This window comes from Manacus candei, unplaced genomic scaffold, assembly GCF_025592945.1.
Source record: "Manacus candei isolate 608988 ecotype Guabito, Panama unplaced genomic scaffold, ASM2559294v1 h1tg000081l, whole genome shotgun sequence".
Lineage (NCBI taxonomy): Eukaryota > Metazoa > Chordata > Aves > Passeriformes > Pipridae > Manacus > Manacus candei.
This window is the reverse complement of record NW_026138129.1, coordinates 6,738,699-6,764,822: the sequence shown is the minus strand read 5'-3', so window position 1 is coordinate 6,764,822 and position 26,124 is coordinate 6,738,699. Positions and strand designations below refer to the sequence as shown.

Sequence of the window (26,124 nt, the reverse complement as noted above, 5' to 3'; positions counted from 1 at the left end):
CACATGTCCTTAATCACAGGAGCTCGCACACGCTCAGCCCCATCAGCTATTGCTGGACACAGGAAGAAAGCGATATAACCTAAACTGTTTGGGCTGGACAAATAACTTATGCAGAAGGTTAACAAAACACTGAAATATATTAGGTAGTTGTGAAGTCAAAGCTAAAATTGAGTTGCTTGAGAAACTTTTCCTTATATTGAGAAGATTAATAGAAATGAATGTGCTGTCCTTACATGTTTTTAACTGCTCACTCTTCCTCACAGCAACACAAACTATGCACGTGCATGACTTTTTTCTCCTTGTTATGTTAATCCTTTCTAGTCAAAACAAAAGCTCTGGAAAAAAATAATCTAAAGAAAACATGTACAGAAAAGTGTTCTGTCCACATATGAAGGAATGAAAGGAAAAATATTTGATTGTGGAAGATATCCTCCATTTTAAGTAAATGGGCATCTTGAGTTCATTCACTTTTCAGGTGTTTATTAAGTAGTTTATTCCCACCTACTACCTGTGAGATCAGAATAACACCAGTGTCACACGTCTATTAACTGAAGCTACTTTTGGTTGTCTTTGTAATTTGGAAAAAAGACAATAAATGATCACACATACATTTAGTGTACTGAGAGACTGCCACTAAAAGTATTCAACATATCTAGTTGCTCAACTAGGATAAAGGCAGTCTCTCTTTAACACAAATCTAATTAAAAACAGCTTACATGGAGCTTCTCCAGGGTATGCTAAGACAATATGGAAAATATGTATATTTAAAATCCCTGGATTTAAATCTAGCAGAATGAATAATGTAAAAGAATGTAGAAGTACTTTCAATGAAATCTAGAATTTTAATTATTTTTATGTCTTTTGCAGGTAGGGTCTTAGGTTATTTGGGCACATTTAACAATTTTATGCTTGGTTTATAAGGTAGATTTTTCTAGCTGGGCCAGAGATTCTGTAGACAACACTCCAATTGAGTAAACTTGCTGATATAATCACAAATACTGTATGATAGAAGAACTGAATCTTTACATAATTCTGCTCATTCTTGGAAGACCTAGGAAGATCTTGTGATGAAGCACGTGCTCCCTTAATCAGAAGTGACTGAAAGCGTGCATAAGGGTCTGTCTCTCAAGCGCTGTTGTTCAAAGTGATATCTGAACAGCATCTAACATCAGGAAGAAAATGAAATGACAGAAAATAATCTGAGCAGCAAAGATGGAAACTCTGCATATATGAAAGACAGCTGAAAGAGACCTAAATCACAATCTGTCCTTTAAATAATGGGTGCTGGTGAAGAGAAAACATGCAGAGAATAGTCTGATAGTAGCCGATTCCTGTGTTCTTGATGTATTTTGGCTGGTAATCATGCAGAGGTAGGTAACTGTGGAAGTGCATTGCATATAGCTGAGGAGAGTCATACTTCATGTAAGACCAACATTTGTTTCAAAACATGCACGTCTGAACCTTGAGGACAGAAGATAAATTAAACCTTGAAAAATATTTGTGGCTTACCAAAGACTGAAAAACTGTTGGCAACTCTAAGAGGATTAGCTGCAATAAAAGACCAACTTTTGGTCGGACTACAGGACAGAAATCTCAAAGTGAGATTTCGAAGAGACTTAGAAAGAGTACTTTACAAAGGAATTCTCATTTGCCCAGCAACCCCCACCATGCTGACCACGTTGTAGTTTCTGACTCCATGAGTGAGATTAAAAATGCAAAGGTATCACAAGGAAAGGCTGGAAGCAAAAAGCAAGTGGAGTTAGTTCAATGTGTATTTAATAATAGCTGAAGCATGCACAAAGTGCCAAAACTGAGATAATATAATGAGGAAAAGAAATAAAATTGATGCAATTTATATTTAAGAAAGGATACCAATATCCAGAATGAGCTAAATCACAGAAGGAATGATGGCAACACTGTGTCTGTATGACCATACACCAATTGCCTACAGTCCACTAGGGACCCCAAATAGGCATGTTTGGACTGTTTAATCTTGCCCATTCTTCATTTTCAGAAATGCAGTCAAGAAACAACTCCATTTCAATTTCATAAGCACAAAATGGATATCTTTGCATATGGAGAAGCACCTTAGTCTATGCAGAGGTGTCTATCTATCATTTAAACTCTGGTGTACCTAACTCCAATTAAATTCCCCAGGCAAATAAAGTTAGTTGATGTGTTTTGAACAAATCACTCACAAATGACTAAGGCAACCTGCATTGACCGGAAAGGGAAGCTCACACTTGGCAGACGAAGCCAAGTCTACCTCGGTGCCCCTACCTTGGGGCAACCAGTAGTTGAGAGCATTTGAAACCCACTGCTCAGGAGTGCCCTGCTCATTTGACAAGAGGCAGAACTGAGAGGGACCTGCCTCCTCTCAGAGTTGGGAAATTCAGAATGGAAGAGGCAAAGGACTGAAGGGAGAATGAGTATGAAAAAGGCTGATATGGTAGCTCTGTTCTTATTCAAGGGCCACTGCGTACACTTTAAAAATGGTTTTGAGAACAGGGACCAGCTTCCTGAACTCCCAGAGGAGATTGCTCTTCACTGGGCTATATGTTGTATACTTGACATTTAACTTTAAATTTAATAGTCTACTATTACAGCAGACTGTAATTTGCAATTTGCAACTACAACTTCCTAGGAAGCCATCACAATAACTTTCAGAAGTCTAAGCAGCAGGTTAAAGTCTCGGTCTGTGATTCTGTGTCTGGTCTGCCTAAGCATTTGATTATATCAGGAATTTATGAATGCTTAAATTACAAAGGAAGGAGAGGATAGGTCAAGGTCATACTTCTGTTCTTCACATTTCTGGTTTTTTACAGAAACAAAATATGCAGGGCAGCTCTCCAAAGTTTTACATATCATTCAGTTCTGCTGCTGACCTGCTTAAAAGCTTGAACTTTATCCTGAGAAAACAGTGTGAAGCTGCATTTTCCTTGATAGTTCAGACCTCATCAAGAAATGTCCAATTGCTGAGTCAGTAAGTTTTTTAAAAAACTCCATAATGCAGCTCTAATACTGGATTACTTCCAGTCTACTTTTTTGACCCTCTGTTGAATCCATTGGCATGGATTTTTCAAACAAAGCCCTCACTGCCTGCCATTAATCCTTCTGGGTAAGCAAATCAGCAAGTCTTTTAATCACTGGGATTGATACAACCACTCCTAGAAAAGCATCATAAACCATCTGCCAATTTCACAACTATCACTTCCGTGAGTGAATGAAAGTACAAGATAAACAGCATGGTACAGAATGCCACAGTTGAACAAAAAATTAGAACCAACACAGGAGAGATGGATTACTGCTTTATTGTACTACAATTCACAGAGCAGTTAAATCTCAACATATCATTCCTGTTATGGCAGTCTTTGCTCCAAACTGCAAGTCTAAGCACAAACACATTTCTGTGTATTACAAGAACAGAAAAATGTAGTCATGTACCTAACAAATATAAACATAATATATGTTTTCACAGGCTACCTTGCTCCCAATGCCTACAATCACATCTGATTTGAAGCAGCACCTCAAAATAAAGACAAGCTTTTGTACCCTTTTCACTCACAAATGTTTCAATTTACATCCTACATAGTTATATAAAACCATGACTGCTCAATGGGATATGAAATACTCCTTCAAAATGACAACAGGCCAACCTCACAGCAGAGTAGTTGCTAAAACTAGGTACAAAACTAAACCCAGGTCAGGTCTCTTTTGAAACATTTGAATATGGAGGGTTTCAATGGAGAAAAGGAAAGGTCACAGTCTTCCCTCTGCACATATGGATTGGAATAATTTATCCATTTATTTTCATTTAACATACCTAATCCTTGAGAACATAATAAAGGAGAAACCCCTCTAAACTACACTGAAACCTGAAATAATTGGAAAAAAAAAAGAATGTGTCAAACCACCATCACAACTCATAGGAATCAATAATGGCTACAAGGAGAACAAAGGAAACAGTTTGGAGCTTAGCTCAAAAGTGCTGGCAACAAGTCCTCTAGGGCTCCTTCTGAGTCTCTCTGAACCTTGTAAAAATCAAGCCTTTACAGGGTAAGTTCAAAACTCAGAGAACCAACTATTTAACAATTACAACCAGAAAAAAAGGCCAGCAGTAAATACAAACTGTAAAAATTATAATTGCTCTTTTCCTTCTCAAGGGGCAGAGATCTCCACCTCCAGAGACAGCTGTTGCATCAAAAGTTTAGAAACAGAAGTTGATTGGGCATTAACACAGATTACAACTGGCAGATATAAACTTGCAGTAGGAAGAGAAGACAGTGAGAAGGCAAAGACTCTCCTGCACTAATTTGGCTGCTTCTCACCAAGCCCCTGGTCCACCAAAAGGAGCCACTTACCCTCTCATCTGAGCAGGCCACACCCAGCACTGTCCCTCCTTTCTTAATCTGATGCTCAGCCAATGACAGCTTGTGAAAAGGAGAATAAATAAGGAAGCTGCTGGTGAACAGCTTTGTATGAATGTCAAGAAGGGAGTCAACCTGACCCTGCAGCTTCTGGATGAGTTCCTAAGGCAAAAGCAATTGGTAAAAGGCAGAAGATGAGAAAGACCTGCAGCCCAGCCTTCATCAGGAGCATGTGCATCAGGAGCATGTGGTAGCTTCAGCCACACTCCATGAGGAGCTCCACTGGCTCTCACTTTTCTGGGATTTTCCAAGACACCTGGTGGACCATGCCCCTCTGAATACTTAGGGAGAAGGTGGCCTCCTTTCTGGATCCTCACTTAGAAGAGGCATCAGATGAATTCGAAACACAGGTTTCCTCCATAATGCTGAATACAGGATGGCCAGAAACTGCTCTATTTATGATACGATTGCTCAGGACCCTCCACTGCAGTCTGAGGCAGAACTAACTGGAGAGGCCAAAACAACTCCTGGGGCTTTTTTTAGGAGTGGTGTGGGGGCCCTTAGACACAGTGATGTCCTGGGCCTCTTGGCTGTCTGTACTGATATACCCATTGAGAGCACAAGGGCACAAGGAAAGTTCTTAGGGGAAAAAAAAAAAAAAATCACAAAATCTGTAAAAGAGAATTTTGTGTTAACTTTCTTTTTTCCTAAAAAGCACCAAATCATTGTTTGTATGATGAAAAGACTTGGACAGTGCTTTCAAGTTTGTTTGACCAAGTTGTACAAAAATGAAAGCTGCCTGATTAACAGAAACGTCATTAATTAAAATTCTACAGTTTGGATCCTTTGGCAATGAACTTAATTGTTTATTTCTGATGTGTAAACATGGACTTATATGTCTTAAGTATCCCACTAAGACAATGCCAGCATGACTATCCAGTATCCAAACAGAAAATCTTAATTAAAATAAGTTTATCTAATTCCATTTCTTGAAGAACATTTATTTGAGAAACACATGCAAACACAGGCAATTCCTGGAAATTAATGATCAATGAGATAAACAGAGAACCACTGTGAAGTGTTAACCTTTCCAGATGACAGCAGTACCACTTTCAGGTAATTTATAGAAGTTTTACTGTCATAAGAAGTTCAGAAATAACCACTTTCTGCTTTATAGCACAAATGTTTTTGAGAAGAGCTGCAGTTTTATTTGTTGCAACACTTTCCTAAAGCCTTTGAAAGACCTTCCTAATGTGCTGCGTCTTTCTGAAGCCTTTAAAGCTTGGAAATTTTGGCACATGCAGTCTCGATTACAATGTTTAAGGTTCTGGCAGCAGAACCTGCTCTTTTAAGCATCACGGGGGGATATATGCTTTGTTAAACTGGGTCAGCTGGCCTGTTCCTACTGGAGTAAAGGCTTCAACACATTCATGGAAGGACCAAGCTATCATCTGGCTGAATGTTTGCTATCATCTCTTGAATCTTAGAAGTCATCATTATTGTTAAATTCTGCAAAATATTTATATAATGAAATCCAGAAAGTTACAGTCTCCTACAAGCAGACGCCCCCAGCTTCCAGAATGGTCCTTCTACTTTCTATATATTCTACCTATCTGACATTTTCTCAGAGCCTTTTATCTTTCATATCCCCCATTCAACCACCATCTCTCATCCTTGCTGCAAAACAATAATGTGGGCCATTTTCATGCTTCATTATTTGAATTTTCAGTTAAAAAAAAAATGAGTACATGTTGCAGAGTTCAAGATCTGAAGCAGAGAAAGGTTAAAGGCCAAATCAGCTAATAGGTGAAAAAAGAGAAGACTGATTACTTTTGTAGACAAGGAGTAAAAATGTATTACTTTCACATTTATACTAAGGCAAAATGTATTGCTTTCACATAAACATTGAGGTATTGTTCTAACGGTGGAATCTAGGTGGTAGAATAAGGTGGTTTGCTCTATAGTGATTGTAACAGTTATACGAATTGCAGAGACATGAACCTTGCTCTACTACTACCCGTACATCAACCAAGTCTTTTCCTCAACCTAGACAAGAGGAAGGGGAGAGAGATACTCAGAGTAGCTTCATGACCTATGCCAGGTTAAATCTGCTCTACCACTCAAAGAAGCACTCCTGTCCTGCCCACACATTTGCATTCCTGTTTCCCCTCCTTTCTTTGAATCAGCATATAATTTTCGCAAAGGTACTAAAACTCTTGAAAAAAAAATTAGATATAACATTAATTCTGATCTAACTTGAGAAACTAAAATAGCTGGAGGAAGAATATTAATTAAAGGGAGCATATTTGCTGTCTGTTCTGTGTAAAATCCCCACATAGTCCAAGAAGCTAGGAGCAGAACCAGAGTAAGGATATGCAGGCAGCTGTGCAAGACAGCCCACACTCGCAAACAGCATTCTGGTCTATATCCCTTGTGGTCTCAGCACTTAAACTGATCTAAGTCCATGATGAATCTATAAAGGGCAGTTCCTCTTTTGTCTGCATTCTCTGATTGGTGTTTCTACCCTCCACCCCCACAGTTATGCACTTAAATAAAAATAATTTATTTAAGTCAGGCACTTAAATAAAAATAATACGTTTAGTTTGATATCCCTATTTCCTGCATTGAACCTCTACAAAACTATGATTAACAATCACTGCCTTCACATCTCAAGAGAGTGCTATACCTTTTACTCATGATTACTATTGAATAAAGTTACTTAGATGCTGAAAGAGTTCATAAAACCCAATACAGTTGCTTTGTGAAGTCTGAAGCCCTTTTTTAAGACCATGAAGTGCATTTCCCTACAGCTACCGTGGATATACTTGAAAAGTACACTGTCTATTTTTATGACAGAGTATTCCATGCCAAAAATAAGGAAGTGAAGATGAAAATTGCTATTAGATTAGAATCACCATAATCATTACAAATTCATTACAAATTCATTACAAATTCAAAGGTACCCTATATGCAGGCATAGATGTATATTTCTTACATTTTACATCTTAAAGACTTGTGAGAGGGTGAATTTTGTATATCAACTCTTAATCCTTTGAAAACTTTCAAACATACCCTTACAGTAATTGTACGACCTTGTAGGTTTGTTCCATTTTATGTTACAGTCATTTGCAATTGAAGATTAGACCGAGTAAAAGAACCATCAGTCAGTGCAATTTTAGAGCATTTTAAAGCATTACATAAGCAAGAGTAAACCTGCTCCTTTCATTATCTGAACATGAATAAAAAGTGATGCTGTGGCAGCTACAGTATACTTCCTTTACCTTCTTCATCAAGGTTTTCTTCTCAGCTTTTCTCCATCACTCATGTACTTCCATAGGCTTTTAAGCAAGCTACTGTAAAAACAAAATTATTTAGTCAGTCCTCTCTTAGATAGACATACTTCCCACGCAATCTACTGAGTCTGCCCACTAAGTCTATCTAGGGACTAATAATGTCTTGCAGTTCTACCGCTCTCGAATGCACTATAATTTCTGGCATCCCAAAAATGAGGAGGCTCAGTCATCTTTGTTAGTCCAGCCAGAGTATCTCCTACTTTGTCACTTCAGATATTTAGATACAATTCCCCAACATCGATGGATAATAGGACTGGGAATAGGTTCCAGCACTGCTCTGTCATCACTTATTCTCAAAGCTGTAACTAATGCCTTGTCTGGTGCTTTTGGCTCACACCAGGTAGTACTGGTGTGATTGGGTAACAGTCTGGTTGTAGCAGAATGCAGGGACTGTTCTGAATAGGCTTTGTGGATGAGGTTGTGATATTTTTTTGAGGAAAAAAGTTTCCTATATGGGTGTAAACTCTGTTGTGCTACTGGAGCTTGGGGCCAAGGAGTGGGGCCTTGCCCATAGACACTGTCCCTGCATAATCTACTTCTCTGCATATTTGCTAAACTCCTGGAGAAACATGGTAAGAAGGAAAATTAATGAGTCTCAGCAATCAAGTTTCTTAACTTCATGATACCTCTGTCTGAGCAAAATACATTGGAGGCATCATACTGAAAGAGCCATAAAAAAAAAACCAACATTTGCTGATGGGTTTCATTCGGCTATGAAGCTATGCCAGCCTATGAGGATATGGCTAACTATGATTACTTTTCACTGGAGAATTTCAAGACTTTACCTTCTCCATATTGCCTTCCCACAAACACCCACACATACATATACCCCTTTATTTTGTGTAAAGAGTGATTAATAAATGAGCAACTGTCATTGTAATAGGGAAATGTGTCTCAATGGAGGGCCTTTCATTGCACAGTGACCACTTGGAGCCTGTCACTTCAGTAGCTGCCAAGCCATCTATGACACAATTGCTGCTGTAACCCACCTCAAGGGACAGTGAAGACGCCGCAAAGGAAGGTTTCACTGTAGAGCTAAGCCCTTGAAATAATGTGGCAGTTTACCAACCTGACACATTTTATTACTTTTTCATATTACTGAAGGGTTTTGTTCAGAATGTTGTTGTCGTGGTTTGAGATGGCCCTCCCGGGAATCGGGGGCTCAGAGGTGATTGGGTGCCAGGGCAGTGTTCCCTGGAGAGCCAGTCACCACTCGTCTTGTTCGCTTCTGCTGAAAAATCATATATACACAGTATCAGAGGCTGTTGGCAGTTTTTCTGTTCGTGTCTGCTGTGTGTAGGTGTAGAAGGCCAGGGGGTGGCTGGGTTCCTTCTTCCCCCCCTCCGGGGGAGAGGGGGGAGCCCCGTGCCCACCCCTGCCTAGGCCAGAGTTAGAGACAGCATTGGAGTGAGTGTATGTTTGTGAGGGACATGACTCACAAACAACTGGTAAGCAAGGAGGGAGAAGGCAGGCCTTGCAGCCAAGCCCTCTTCCTCCCCCCCCTTTCACAGTTAAGCTGTGGAGGGGGGCCTTTTTCTTTCCCTCCGTTGTAAAGTGGAGAAAAGGCTCAGCATTTGAAGTGGAGCCAAGTGGACGGGCTGATAACGAAACAGCTCGGCGCTCAGGAGAAGAATCCCAAGTGAAATTGGAGACAGGCCAAGAGGCTCGGGAGTTGCCCTGCCAAGTTTGACCGGGGCCAGCCGAAAACTGACTTCGAGGAATGAAGATTCCAAACGCCTACTGTGATAAGCTACACTACAGCAGCAGCGAATCAAGGTATGAGACCGAGAGGGAGAGATCACACAGCAGAAATGACACAGGACGAAGGAGAAAGGACTCAGAGCTACCTTCTTGGACTTTGTGAGGAAGGAAGGACTTCCACAAACAGCTGAAGGTTGAAGGTTGGTAGGGAGTGTTCAGGGCCCCCGAACACTCCCATGAGAGAGAGACTGTGTTACATATCAGCCTTGAAAGGCTTTTCCTGGACTAGAGTAAAAGGGAGAAGCTTCGAAGGGACTGATAAAAGTGTAACATATATATATATATAGTTGCCTTTAGTTTGTATAGTATTTATTTGTGTAAAATAAATGTAAATACTTTCCCCTTCCCCTATAGAAGCCTCTGGCCTGAAAGTTCTCTCTTTAGTGTTGGGATAAATTGTGGGAAGGTGTGGGGAAGCCTGGAAATTGGATTTTGGATTTCTAATGTGGCTCAAACTGCCACAGTTGTTTTCTTGACCGAGGATTAAAAAGAAAGTATTATGTTTTCTTCATTAACCTTTCTTGATACTACTCCCTAATCATACACATGTAGTTGGTTTTATTAAGTGCCTTGCAGATGGGTAGCATCTATACTTTTTTTTAAATATAAAATAATAAGATATTCTCTAGAAGAACCAGTAACAAAAAGAACCCTGTATCAGTCTTATGAGTACAACAGAAGCCAGCAATGCTGTACATTGGTGTGTTCTGAAAGAGCTCTCAAGAATTGGTTTCTATTTTAAAAATTCCTCTCCGTTTCTTTTCTACATTCTTCATCTTCTGTTATACTTCTAAATAAACCCTTATAATCAATACATCATTTCATTCTTGCCTTTGAGAAACTATACATCAGCTGCAAGGGAAAACACTTGTCAGGGTGCTTAAAATCCTCATTTTAGAGCAGCTAGACCTCTGAAAGTATGCATATACACTAACCTATTAGCATGAGCAAAAAAAAAGACAATATAACTTCCAAAATAAAATCTTCCAGAAAAGTAAATGAAAAATCAAGTTCATACTCGAAGATCTAATTATTAAACTATGTACTGTTACTCAGGCAAAGGCTGTCATGAATTCTCGTATTCAATAAATGAATATGATTTTAAGGATCAGATGTATATCTTGCCTAGCAAGTACCTGCAGTAATTGATGATGCTGCTGTTCCACAGCAATATGTTATTGCCTTAGTGCTGGAGGTTACTCCATTGACCTGCATTCTTCAGCTTAGTGTGAAATCCAGCAGCTTAGCCCAAACCATATTTCCATGACAGTATAAAATAAAACCACTTAACCTTGCACTGGTTAACGAACACTCTCATGACCTGTTGATGCATCTCTCCAGCAGGAGCAGGCAATCGGCAGGTTGTTTTTAAACTTTTGCAGCTGACTGCCGTGTGAAGTGCACTTAAGATTCTAATGGTAAAAAGCTGAAAATTAAATACAAGCTTAAAATTTGTATCTCTCATTTTCTCCTTCAGAAGACAGTTTGCTCTCTGGAGTACTTTTTGGTCTAGTTTGCAACTAGGATTGCTCAAAAAGTCTTGCGCTGGTACTTCTGACCTTTCTGCAACTGGCCCAAAATTAATATACAGGTTCAAACCTTCCAATGAGAAAAAAAGCTTCCTTTTAAATACAGTCAGGATGTGAATTTTATTACTCAGTCTTTTCCTGCAACACGCTCGAAATAAACTAATTTAAACAAGGAAAGTTGACAGTTATGGTTTGCCCTGAGGCAAAAGCCCTAAGGAGTTATGGGCTGCAGAACTAAAGATGTGACAATCTGTACAATGTACATAACTGCAAAACAAAGGGATGGAGTGATATCATCAAGTATCTGAAAAACAAAAAATTAAGCTCCAATTTCTGCATCAGAAGTTATCCGTAGAGTACTACCAGTATACAAAGTTTACATGATTGAAGTCAGAACATATAACATTCAGACTGATGCAAACGAAGATGCTTGTAACCATGTTCTGAATTGTCTGAAAAGCAGTTCAGGACACAGTTTTTTAATACTCAGAGTGGAGAAATGTGCTAGTAGCAGGGGACATGAGGAAAAAAATGCCACTTTCAATTATTTATTTGGTGACATCCTACAGTATTACTTGGTTCAGAAATTATTATTGTAAATAACATCTTGTACAAACAATTAACAATCTCCATGCATTTGTAAAATGACAAGTCACGTTCAGGCAGCCCATACTTGGCTTCCCTAACATTTGCATATTGCTGTGAAACAAAGACATCCTTATAGTTAGAGCCAATAGCTCGAAAATTTAGAATGTATGTGTCTGAGGAAGAGGGTGCACAAATGTCTTCAATGGATGTTGTTTGTGTGCAGTATGTGCTGAACTTCAGGATGTGATAACCTCAGACACTCTCTAACTGGATATACTTAGCAGAAAATAGTCTAGATGTAGTTCTATCATATGCTATCCATATGCTTCCTATCTATAACCAAACCATAATTAACTAGTTTCATCATAAAATAAACTTGTGGAATTTGGTGAAATAACACTTTTAGATCATGGCATAACAAAATCTGCCTTCTACTTCTCTTCCTAAGGGGCACAGGACAATTTCAGTTTTGAACACCACACAGTTGGAAAGTTTCTTATAAGTTTTCTGAGTGCAAAAAATGCATTCCTGTACTGACACTTTATGGTTTTGCATCCTATATCATCAATGTAACTGTCTTTAGTGAAAAGGTAGTATGATTACAATTACTGATTTACAACTGAGGACAGTGGGATCCTCTATTTCCAAAAGAGACTGCCCTCTTTTTAATGATAATTTATTGAGACATTAAAAAAACCTAGCATTTTTCAACCCTTTTATGTTGAGCCCTTTAACATCATAAAATAACCAAACTGACAGTTACAGCTTCCTGTGCTTCACCAGAACACCTCATCGATAGAAAAAGAGGAAAGGATTTCCTCCAACAGGCGAAAAATCTACAGCAAGTTCTCCTGTTCTTGTCCTAAGTCCAAGGATGCATTACTCAGTAGATACTGCATAGGTGCTCATTACTCTGTTACTGCATTTTAAGAAGTTTCAGTAGCCTCTTGGTTTTCATTACTTTCTTTTCTACCCCTTCCTTTGTCATATCTCTCCATCTTTACTCTCAGCGTATAGAAAACACATTAAATGCAATTACACCCACTCCCGAGTTGTTTGTGCTGTATTTCAAGATTTTGGCATATGTCTGTTTCTGAAACAGAATCTTGGTACTCTAATTATAGTCACAAACAGGGAATATTACCTTATTTCTTTAAACAAATTAATTCACATTGCCATGTTTTAAGTCAGATGCAAAATGCAGATGTGGTTTCCTAAAGGAATATGGAGTGTTTATATATCTATATATATGTATTAAAAGTATAACTCAATGCTCTTTAGATCTTCATAATACATAAGAACCAGAAATAACATGAAATCAAATGAGCAGCAAAGCCAGTCTTGACAACAGAGACTGTTTTCTTTCCCCTGTCTCTTTATCAAAAACCCAAATCGCAAGCAAATGAACATTTTTTGAGCTTTGAAAACTTAGCTAGCTTTTTCCCATCAGCATTTTCTTTTTCTATGATCTGTAGATCACAGGAATCTCAGACAAAATACAGCTCTTGTGGTCAGACTGATGCAAAACAGAGAAGGTTTCTTTTCAGTTGTGCTGGACTGGTTTGTGGTGTCAATATGTTCAGCAACTGAATGTTCCTTTAGATTTCTGCTAATAGGTTCAAATTGTTTGAGATTCTTCCAAAAGTAATGCTAGGAAGGGAACACTTGCATTCTAGTAAGTGCCACTTTTATTTGCTAACAGCTCCATTCAAAAACTATGAAGAACAACAAGACCTGTTTAATACTAACCCACAGCCCAGACCACTACCCACTTTTCTTATAATAAAGCTATTCCAAAGACCTTAACAGCCTTTTCAATGTGTAACATGACTGACCAAGACCGAGACAAAGCCTCCTTAACATCTTTAAGGCACTTCTGACCTGCTAGCTCCTACCTCTACTGAGTAAATACCACAGTAAAGCTGAAGAGTTCCTGGAAGTGCAATTTGGGAAGTCATTCATTTATGACTTCAGTCTTAAAATTCCTCTTAAAGGGGCACATGAGATGTGTGTGGGATACCAGACACAGTCAGTATACTTTAGGCAGTGAGATTTCATGAGAAAATATGTGACTGAACTACATCCCAAAACTGAGATTTGCTAAAGGAACGTTGTGACGCTTTGACATATAGCTGATATATACAGTCAAGTCAGTAACTTTTCAAGATTCTCATTTCAGAGCAGGTGCTAAAACTCTGTGAGTGCCTTCTTTAGTGAGAGCAACTACAAAAATCCACCAAGATCACAGCATGATCCTGTGTACAGAAAACTGGGTAATGCACCACCTCATATACAATAATTCTTCTATTCTATGGATCTACAATTGCAGATTTCTTCTGAATCACATACCATGCTGTAATTTAAATGACCAACTGTCCACACCATATTAATAAAGAAGCACGGCTAAACTCTCTCAAACTTACTCTATTTCCTTAATTAGCACCAAATCTATTCTCTCTCACTGTTACAATGCATATTAATATTTCATTCATCAACTAATTTATTATAAGACTTTTATTTCAAAAACTGGATTTTGAAAGGAAGATTCACTGTGTTGTTTTCACAGTTCAGGTTTTTGATCATCTGCTAGTCAGGAAGCACAGTAGGAGATGCTTTGTAGCAGGAAGGTAACAAGGGACTTACCAAATCACAGGATTTATCTGTAGTTAGTTGTGTTATCAATAAAACAACAGAGCTCCTGCTAAGGAAGCAGTTTGTCAGGGGCATGTAGCACAGTAGGCACACCATGTCTGTCTTTAAAGGTGACCTGAAAAAAATTATGTTATACTGCTGAGCTGTTTATTATGGGGCCTGTTCTCTTTACAGCAGAAAGCATGTCACACTCAAAAATTACTCCAAAATGTTATTCCAAAAATCCTTGTTTGAGAAAACCTGTAGGAAGGGCATAACATTACACAAAGAAAGAGGGTCAGTAGACATGCATGGTAATGGTGTAAGCAGACACGATACAAGTTCACACACTGATAGAGGACAAACGTTCACCAGGGAATGATATCACTAATCTTTTGCTATGCCTTTTATTGCTTCAGTAGTGAAACATATTAGTAAGGCCTGTTGCGATAGGATGAGGGGTAGTGGCTTCAAACTAAAAGACTGGTAGATTTGAGCTGGGTATAAGCAAGAAATTTTTTATGATGAAGGTGGTAAGACACTGGAACAGGTTGCCTAGAGAGGTGGTAGTTGCTTCCCACTGATGCAATATTAGGTGAGATGACAGTAGCTTTTGTAAACAAAGAATAAAGTATGTAAATAACTACAGTTCATCTATCTTAATTTGCTATCCAATTTTTCATTAGTTTAAATTCATACTAATCTCTTCTTCAGCTGAAGATAAATATCTTCACCATTCAGCCTTTAATTTGCTCACTATTCTACTGTTTTCTCCCCTTCAGTAGGGATGGGAGTATTAAGTGATTATTAAAGATTAAATACCTTTCATATACATACGTATGTAAAAATAAATCCTCTCTCAATAGTATGGGCAGATAGTCTAAATGGCAGCTAAAGTATGCTACATCCCCAAATGAGGTTTGCACAGCCTAAGTTCCACTTTACATTTTTCCTTTTGCAGAGAGATAATTTCAACACACTGGAGAAAAATAATTTAATTGCCAGAAAATGTAAGGATAAATACAACACGATCTTACCAGGAGCTACAACGCATGACTTTTACTTTGTATTTTGGTAAAAATTTCACCTGTCTTTGAAATGGAAAAATGAAACTGTCTGATGAGAGCATATCCCTCTCAGAATGTGGCTCTCTGCACCAACGTCAGACAGTTATGAAGATGTTTTTCCTTCATTTGAGCATATATTCCTTATGATTTATGACTGCAAAAACCTTTTCAAATTAAGATTTGTTTGATTGTCTGTTTCTATTAAGGGTATCATAACAATTTTTTTCCATTTTCCAAACAAATGTTCTACACAGCCTAGCATCCACCAGACAAGCACAAGAATGTGACAATGATTAATTTCTGTTGCTGAATTCTTTATTTCCAATAACTAATTTAAGAAAGTCACTGTTTTTTAATAACTAAAAGGTATAAATTCTACAGGGTATTTTTGCTTAGGTAATTGATAAAACATCTTCATATAATGACTGTAAATTACGACTGCATTATATAAATCTATCTCCTCTGAAGTCTCCTTTAGAACACTGCAGGATAGGCAGCTGCTGTCCACTGAGGTATAAAATTTATGCTATGAAGAACAACACATCGTCGCAATGCCAGAAATTCGTTGAAAAAATATAAATAAATTCTTTTTCGGCTTTAATTTTATCTGGATGATAAAGTTCTGATTACATCATATATATATATAGAAATAATTTATATATATGGTTGTTGAGACTCATTGAATATGATCTTCCCATAGTAATAGCAAAAGCACAATTTGGTTTGGGTTTTTAAAAGCAAATTAGACATAACAATGGAAAATTGCCTGTGGAGAGTAATGGTGCACTGGCAGACAGGAGGACAGGTAACTTAATAGAATTTTCCTAATATCTAAGAATTTCTCAACCTCTGGTCCTTCCTTAGGTAAAACTATAACGAAACTTAAACAAAGTAGGAAGTGATTGCAAAAATAAATGGTAAACTAACTCTCCATTCTTAAAGTAAGCTCATGAATTCCTTGCTTCCACAGAATCCTTTCTTAAAGTTGAAGCCCACATTAGAAGATTAGGAAATTTTCTTGTGTAGTACCATATGTCATGCATGCTTAAAATGCTTCAACATTTAGAAAACAATTTGGTTCTATGATTTCTCTAGGCATGACCGAGTATTTTTGAAAAAGTTATGTGAAGTTTTCCCAGGCAGTGATGAATCGAAGCCATAGTACAGATGGGTAATCAGACTTGTTACGAGAGAAGTTAATAGTTTCATTCATCTGTAAAGCACTAAATCCTCCAGAAATTATTTGTCAGCAGTCAAAAGATGCTGAAGTTTCATCAGGTTTTAATATCCATAGATTTATATTAAATTTTATAACACATTACAGAAAATTATAGTCCAAATATTTCTGTTTATAAAGGTCAAGATAACTTCCCATGCAAACATAAGCCTGAAAGAAAAACACATTGAACAGAAACCCACTCCTCTAAAATATGTTCTCCAATATTGTCTGTTAAGAACAACATCTCTGGGCATTTGACCAGACTACAGAGGGGAGTAAAGAAAGGTTCTTTAGATACTCAACAGATGTTCCTTATTGTGTATTTTACTGGGACTCAAAGTTTACAGTATTTCAGTAATGAATATAATCATAAGTATTGTACCTACACAGTGTGAAGGCAGGGTCATCATTTATTCATGATGCACTATCTTTAGTTATATCGCAGCTATCCTTTATAGTTGCACAGAAACAACAGGAACTAAGGAAGATACAAGGACACTGCCACAATACCTTTATCATACCATACTTAAACACCTAATTTATACTGGTGAATAAAATCTCTCCAAACTTTCTATCCAAGTAACCTTCTATGCATGCTACTACTTGTCATTTTTTTTGTCTGTACAGGATTTTATTGTTTATCAATAAAACCCACTAAGAAGCTTCTACAAAACAGCTCCTTCTGGACAATACACAGGACAGTAGAGTCCTTGTGTGTGAATATGCAACTGAATTTTAACAGCCTTGGAAAAGACAACAGAGGATGGGTCAAGGACTCCTAGTCTATAGGTCAGTACACAAAAATATCCACCAAACACATAAGTGCTTCTCAGACTTACTCTTAAGCATTACTGTGTTAGTAATGAAGAAAGAGAATTCAGCTGATGCTGTGAGAAGGAAATTATTATATTTTAGCACTCTGTCCTTTTGGCAATTATCATGGGAATTATTCAGTGCCAGTCAGTCATGTCTTTCAGGGACTGAAAGTCTTCTTGGATGTGACAAAGGCATTGTGTTACATTATTTTTATACTGTAAAGCAATTTACCAGGCATGGAGCAGGGTAGCAAAAGAAAATTACAGTAATTCTCAAATTGACCAGGATGAATGTGCTCTTACCTTAAGTACACACTGAGTATCACTGAAAGGAGAGGTCTGAATTCCAAACAAACCTTGACACGCCTCAGCCTGCAGCTGAACACACACTCCTTCCTCTTCAGTCTTTCTCAAAGGGGCTATGCTGGAGTTACCACAGGCTAGATGCTTTGCTGGGGTCAATTTTGTCTTACTCCAACAAGGCTATTATGTTGGAAAATTATAGTTTTCAAATTGCTGCAAGTATAAACACCACCTTGTTTTTGCAAATAATAATATAATTAGAGGCTGCTATAAAATAATCAACTCTGAACCATAATTTTGCATGTTTTCACTAAAAATGCAGAGAGTATAATTTTTAAGTACCGTTATTATTTTCTTCTATCATTCAAGCAATATTTCATGTAAATGTTTCACCCAAACATTCAGAAAGACCTTGAACAGTCACAAAGTCATCCATGAACTAACAGTTCTTGCATGTACCTTAAGATTTTACAAAGGAAATGTGCTAAAAGCCTTGAAAATGACATAGATGGTATTTCATGTCAGTATGTTATGAGAAGTAAAAATTAAAAAAAAAAAAAAAGAAAAAAAAAAGAAAACCCTTATAGGCTAAGGAGTAATTTTAGGGGAGTAGCAAGGCTACTTATGCTGGTAATAGACATCTTTTAACAGTTTCTCGAGGGCAAAAGCTTTGGGTTGACAGTGGACAAAACTATATGAGTATATCATATTATACAAAGGATCTAAATCAGTGAAAACTTTATGACATGCCAATCTTTAAAATATGTAAATGTATGCCATATTTTACTTTTGCTTGCAGGAATTTACTTGAGAAAGGATGTTCCACTGCCACACCTTCCCTTCTTGTTTGATCCAGTACTGAAAATTCAATGGAAGATATGTACTTAGTCCAAATCCAAGGAGTTAACGGGAATGAAACTTCAGGCCTGACAGATAGGTGTCTACAGCTGAGGAATGAAGCAGCTACACAAAGTATCAGATGGAAGGTAATATTATCAAAATATGAAGTTTCATACAATCATTAGAAAGTAGCAAATTCTGAATCCTTCACTTTCTAGGAAAGCCTAACAAAGTTACTCAAGCATCCTATAATTCGCATCTATAACTTAAATCTAAATTTAAATATAATATGTATTTTCCTTAAAATTATATCAAGTTCAGAATAGCAAAGCAGTCCAGAAAAGTACTTCCCCCACTGTTAAGCCCTAAGTCTTCTGGTTTTAAGTGAGAATTGAACAGATGACAACAATAGTCTCAGAAACTGACAGCCTAAGGCAGATCTCCCCAGGAAATAATAGCCACAGCTTTTCCTCGTGCTGACAAGCAGCCAAAAGAATAGAAAAAAGAGTCACTGTGAATAACTGGAAATGGATTTGAGACTTAAAGGAGAGATAACTTAAATATTTGTACATTTTATACTTACAAAGATACTTCATGCATTGAAAATAATTTAAGAATACATAAGCAAAACTACAGAAGGTGGATTTGAGAAATATGACATTGAAAACTCTTAGGTTTGAAGAGAGTTTTGCCATTAACTTCAATAGAAATAAAAATTTTATTGAAATAAATTTATAAATATTCCCCTTAAATTTTAAAATCAAAAGTACATCACAGCCTAACAGGTTTCCATCTCTTTTTAATAGCAATACCTGGCAGCAGCACGAACAGGATGTTTTGCTACAACACTAGGCTTAATTTATTTATTAATAAATTAACTTTTCCACAAGTATCTTGTGTTGTGACCAAAAAAAGCCTGACCTCTTGCCTACTTCTGACAATGAATTTCCTGTAAAATTTAGATAAAACAGAAGATGTGAAGTTTTCCATGTCAGCACACTAGGCTACTAAAGCAGTGAGCTTGCTGTTCACCATCCATGCAATGGCTCCCCACATATAGCACAGGGCAACTTTGAAGCTGATAACACAGCTGAGTCTGCCTAATCCTGGTATAGCAAGATGAGTTCTTAGAATAGTTTGATTTGTATGTCTGATGGCAGTAAACATGGAGGGGCTATCAGAGGAGCAAAATAAAATGCCGTGTGAGGCTACTATAGTGCACTGACCTTCCACATGGCAGTAAAAACTGATTTTAATGCCTTACTGTCCTTTTTCAGGGAGCATTTCATAGCCAGTGATTTGATTTTAAAATATTAACACTTTATGCATTTATGATGTACATATATTATTTAATATTATTGATTTAAGTAAAAGCCTGGACAAAAGTTAAGTTCTTAGTACAATTAGACACTTGGTTGTTGACACATTCCAATCTATGGCCACACGGAAAGAACTAAGCATGCAGCAAACAACACACCCTCTCTTATTTTCTCTTGAAAAGGACATCACAGCATGACATGGTGCATGCACACAGTGACATGTCTGCTATTATCCTGTTCCTTTTGCATGTTATGCCCTTTCTCTGCCTTGCCTTATTTGATCAAAAGTGCAAGCTCTGAATGGACCTTCCACCAAAGTGTTTGCAATAAAGCTTTGGATAAGACCACTGCACTGTTTCCATGCTTGGTTTGACCTTAAACACAACTGTCTTTATGTGTATCCACATATTCCAACGCAACTTGCCACAATCTTTTGTCTTTTCTTCTTCAGAATCATTACATTTGAGCTGTTTATTAAGCTATTTTTATACAATGTGGAAAAATTTGTGTTTCATTTCCTGCACTTTCCCCTTATTTTCCTCCTTTTTTTTCATGTCTTTCATGTTATTAGAAATCTTTCTTCATTATAACCATATTATTTCCTTTTCTTCTTATTTTCCTTTGCTATGCAATTCTTTACTGATCCCAACTACCGTTATTTCCCTATGTTGCAGTTGCTGGGCCTATGACTAAACCTATTTCTATCTCCCTCTGTGTTTTTCCTGAATATCCCTGTTGTCATCCAGCATGGTCCAGCTCCTCCCTTTCTTCCATCACTCTGATAATATGATTCCACTTTCACATTATCATGTATTTCTCCTACCTTTTGGTTCTCTCAAATCTAAACCAGACATCTCTAGCAAACTTAAAAATAATCCCTAAATTTCATGCTTGAACTTATAACTGCACTTACCATGGGTTAGAATTTAACTCTTTTCCTTATATGATTTCCATGATGGCTACATAGCCAAAGAAGAAATGTACCCCAGCAGTCCCTCAGGGGAAGTACAGGAGAGAAGGCTGAAGAGTCCTTCTGTCACCATTCTACGCTACAGCACATTCTGGGATATCCCATGATGGGCACAGATAATTTAAGTAACAGACAATTCAGTAGGACAAAACAGGGAGCAAATAAAGTAGTGGGAACATTACTTAGCAGGCATTACTGAGTGATGGATAAAGTATTTTGGGATACAGAAGGAAAACAAAAAGGGGACACCCTCTCGTGTACACAAAGAGTTTATTTGAATATAAAAGTATCTTCTTCCAGTTGTGAAACATGAAATTACACTAATGGACAAGAGCACACCCTGTCCTTGTCAGATTTTCAAAATAAAGGAAGAAAAAGAGCTTTCACTTCTGTTTCTGCTTTTAGTGCACTGACAGTCACTGATATAATCTGGAAAAGGACAACTTAGGAGGGCAGTGTCCTGATATATTTTAACTGCTGTTCTCTTGTCGCTGATGAGAATAATTTCCCAGAGATACAGCAGGAGATATTTTCAGAATTGAGTAAGATGCTGCTGCTGCCCACACAATTCTCACTCCTGATTCAGAGCATGAACAGAGTTCCTTGGGATAAGGTCAGAGAAAACAAAACATTCCCAGAGTTCACCTTGTGGCCTGGCAGAGAGTTAAAACTTGCTATGATTACCGTAAGGACTTTATAACTGTCATTTAATATCTTCCATATTTCAGTTTCTACAACAGAAAGTAAAAACACCAAGTTGAAGGATAAACTTGTGTTTTTACAGGCTTTTCAGTTCAAAAATTGTTTCCAATACTTTGAGAAATGCATACTTATCTATGGCAAATATGCATCTTTCCTCTCATCTCCCTTCTAATCTATAATTGAGGAATTAGCATGTTTCTGCTACTAAATCTTTTAAGCACAGGTGAAAAAAAACAACCTTCGAATGCTATAATACAGTACATGTCTACAAGACACTGTAGGCTTAAAACACATGACAAACCAAGCAGAAGGAAATTTGGGATTGGATTTTGCTTTATTTTGCTTTGTCTTATTCAAAGGACAAGCATAGTATTATTTACAGGCTGGGACATCTGACTTAATTTCATTTCTTGTTGGCTAGAAAGAACAAATTGCTTCATTTCTTTTTCAGCAACCTAGAATTTGATTCACAAATCACAGAACAGCTGCAGCACATTCAAGGATAAACCTTCAGCTTCTAAAGTAAGGTCTAAAAATGTAATGAGTTTTTCCTTGTAATGAATTTATATTCTCAGTTTTTAGTAATTAGCACCACCACGAGAGAGTATAGAATGCACAGTTGTGTAAAATAAGAACTTTAAGAGTCTAGTTCAAAATAGAGCTGATCCATGATACAGTCTGTGCATATGACTAGGAGAAAACAAGCATGAAAAAATAATTTAAAAAAAAAAGTGAGAAAAAATTAAAAAAAAAAGTGTATCCAGAAAAGATATGAATCCTAGTGAGCACCAGCAATAACATTCGTATGTTATTGCAAAATATGTAAAATATTTATTATATAATAACATGTTGCATAGTCAACTTAATAGATAGTTTTGTGGTTTTTTTTCATTCATGTGTCATGTTATTTGCATATGGTATTAATAAATTTTTTTTACAAAATCAACTTTTTTTAAGGACCCCCAGGAGAAAGTCAGATGTAAAGTCTGAGACCTTGAGCAATGGTTGCCTCACTTTTGGATATTAGCTTTTGAATAGATTTTACAGCCAAAAAATTCAGGGTTTTTTCTGCATTTTTGTGTTAAGGATCCTTGTCTCTCTGCCTCGTGTCAGATTTAGGGAATTATGCAACTACCTGGAAAGTTAGTTCAGTTGGCTCATTCTGTGAAAAAGTAACTCTGCCAGCACTGAAAAAGCAGAAGGAAAGTTTTCTGATGGTTTAACAAAATATATTGACTCACCTTCACTTGATCTAATGCAAAGTAGAGAATTGGGAACATGGTGCTGCGGAGAGTGCACAGATTGTTCCTTTAAGTAGCCACTTGCCACAGGATCAGCTTTGCATCCTTCACATGTCCCTCCTGTATGGACCATTCCCTAAATTTTACCATCCAATATCTCTTCCTTGGCTTCATCCGAGGAGTCCTTTCTACTCCTTTTTCTGGGGAAGGTGAGATTGTGCCCAACGACTTCATTGTGCTTACAGCACTCTGTCAACAGATGAGTTTTACTAATGTTGTTGCAAGTATGCTATCAAAAAAGTTGTGATACCTCTCCCAAGTTATCCATGATTATATATCTTTGCAATTTATCCTTTGATAAGTTCTTAAACTGTATCTTAGGAGACAAACTAAGTGTGGAAAGCACCTGACGAAGACTGCCTCATAAATTTAGAGACGCACCATTATTTAAAGAAGTCTTCTGAAATACTTCTTGCTTTCTAGTGACTTACCCTGAAAAAATTAGAAGTGCAAAAGGTAACCATGAACTCTAGTTCCACTGAGAGAGGTTTTGGAGCAAGAGGTTAATTTCAGAAAACATTCTTCAAAAAAAATTCACAATTCAGCGAGTCTTAGACATCCAAGGCCTATAGGGCTCCTGAAGAATACAGGACACCAAGAACAGATGAACTGCTGATGTAAGGAAAATGTCTTCTTTATCATCTTCTGAAAATGGCTCAATGTAATGCCTATTTCTATGAGACTGGTGACAGAGAAGTGACTGGAGAGAGCACTCTAGTTTCTTTTCAAATTGAGAGCTAAAACAGAGCCAAATCATCCACTCTGGATCTGCAGAGTGCCATTACCTTATACTGTTTCAAGTGGAATTGGAACTGTCATATATCTGAGTTTCATGTATGTAATGAAGTTTAGTAGTGCAAACTTCATCACAGAAGTAACTCATAAGCCTGGTCAACATCCTGAGCAGCTTCAGCCATGGTATGTGATTTTTGAGGTTGTCCTGGCAGGGTCAGATGGACTCTATGGTCCTTGTGGGGCCCCTGCAACTCAAGATATTCTATGATGCTCAGTGCTGAGCTATGTGGCCTAACAAGAGATGACCTGTGCTAACACCAAACCTGTGGAAATCATAGCTGTCTGTGTCTGAGATGCTGCAGAGGAAAACACGCTAGAGGCAAGATAACCATTGAGAAAAAGAAAATACTCATGCTTACAGGCACAGGTCTTGGAATAATGAGCCTAGGATCAAGAGCAACCCTTGACAACAGCAAACTTGAAGTTTTTACTGGCTTCTCAGAAACAGAGAGATCCTCTAGCAGTAATAAATTAATTGTTCAACTGTGTCCAGAGCTGATGAAGCCACAAGAGTGTTTGCAAGCTGAAGAACTTGGCAGGTAGGCCCAAAATGCAGGGGACTAGGGATCTGCCACAGTAACTAAAGTAGTTTCTTGAAAAGGGCAAGTAGAAGGGAGAAGCTAGGTATACAGATAAATATGAAGTCACTTCCCTCCCTTCCAAAATACTGAATTTATAGAATTTCAAAGAATAGGAGAAATAAAATTCAACCACAAAATGATAATGCAACTGTCCTTCACATAGGTAAGCTCTGTCATAGAAGAGACAGAGCATGTGGCCAGAATTTGGTCTCACGCTAAGCTTGCCTTGTTGGTCTTTTGTTGTCATCAACAATCATTTCTTCACTATGATGTACTCTTACAGTCCGTGTGAACTTTCACGTGAGAACAGACAGGCATTTGAAGAACAAATACATTTACAAGTCAACTACACAAATTAGCACAACTGAAATGTAGTGACTAATTCTCTTTGAAGTTCTCTCTCTTGAATGTATATTTCACTACAAACACTACTGTAGTCTCATAATTGATTTGTTTTCTCAGCTCTGGTTACTATATCCTGACACTGATTTAACAGTTACTTCAACAGAGTGTTTTATGATGATCTTAAAATATTTTGTAGTCTCTGCTACAGGTCTACTTCTAATTCTGCTGTACTTGCATAACTTCCTCTCCTGAGCTGATCAAATGCCTCCAGCTCCTCTTTTGTTGCTTAGGTAACTGCCAGTAAAAGTCCCATTTGGGACTAGACTGCCTTCTTCTATGTGTACTCAGCCCAATGCAAATGAAACCCTAGACCACGTACAGTACTGAAGAACATCTCAGAGAACTGTTAATGAGAAAGCCCTCTGGATTTGGCTATGTGATTATACCAGCACCTGCAGTCACTGAGGTAGCAGATGAGACTACAGGATAGTGCATATGAGGACAGCCCATTTTTTTCAGGATCTTCTCAAGACACTGTATCTTGTCACAATGCCTAGCCAGGACTATCTTCTCAGAGATTCTGCAGCCAGTACACAATTGCATTTGCTCAGAGGAAGTAATTTGTAAACAGAAAGCAAGGTTTTACATAAGCAGGGGTTATTTTATGCCAGGAATTTTCAACTATAGCAGCATCCATGGCCACAACATGTACAGTAGTACCCAAAACAAATCTAGTCTCATGTGTATCAGTTACACATTAATCAAATATAGAATTTTTGTAGACATTCATTCAAAGAAGAAACAATACAAGAATTGGGTGCCCATATAAATAGAGTACCAGAAACATCAGTCACTGGTTATTAATCCTTTAATAAATAATTCATACTTTCTTCAAAACAAGATGTAATTAAAATAGCCCCAAAATGTGAAAGTGGAACAACAAAAATCTTCAAGTATATAATAAAAAGCTATTAAAAATACTAGTATTGAATAAGAAATAATAATATTTGTTCAAAGAATACCACAGGTCTGCTACAATGCTTCTATAGACATTAGCATTAATGCATGTATATACTGCATATTCTGACCTTTAAATTTAAACTACCTAAGTCATTGCTGATTGTATAATGTACACAAAGTTCTCCTTTTCTCATTCTACTATTTTCCTCAAATTTAAAGGAAAGGAAAACTAAAAAAAAAGGAAGAAGGAGTTAGACTTGGGAATTCTGGGTTTTCCTCTATATTTCCTTCCATGCTCATTTTTTAGTATTTGCATTTTGGATATTTTAGATATGTAATTTCGGCAGACCTCCTGCATGCAATAGAAAGAATTATGGAAAGGAGAACAAACAACACAAAAAGCAGAGCTATATACAATACTTAAGGAAAGAACAAACATTGTATCATGCTAAATATTAGTGTGAACCTACATAGAAAAAAACCCCAAGTAATTTTCCATTGTATCAAAGAAAGTATCTACTTTCTATACAAAAATTATTTTTATTCAGAACGCTCTCCTAAATAAAGTCACAATTTTGTAGCAAATCACACAAAATTTCTACAGGAAATCTGTTTTCGACCAGTTCTAGAATTACATAATCAGTACTGCTCTGGAACCACAACAGAGACTACCTATAT

The 26,124-nt window shown here is 37.3% G+C and overlaps 1 protein-coding gene and 1 long non-coding RNA gene across 5 annotated transcripts in view; both read right to left on the bottom strand.

Moving 5' to 3' along the window:
- SASH1 (SAM and SH3 domain containing 1) overlaps nucleotides 1-26,124 on the bottom strand; it is a 540,193-nt gene that overhangs the window by 378,673 nt on the left and 135,396 nt on the right. The window lies entirely within an intron of this gene.
- The window catches only part of LOC127481688 (uncharacterized), a 48,138-nt gene continuing 36,340 nt past the window's right edge, over nucleotides 14,327-26,124 (bottom strand). Inside the window, exon 3 of the long non-coding RNA XR_007908289.1 lies at nucleotides 14,327-14,365. This is a non-coding gene — a long non-coding RNA (uncharacterized LOC127481688). The remainder of the gene's footprint in view (nucleotides 14,366-26,124) is intronic.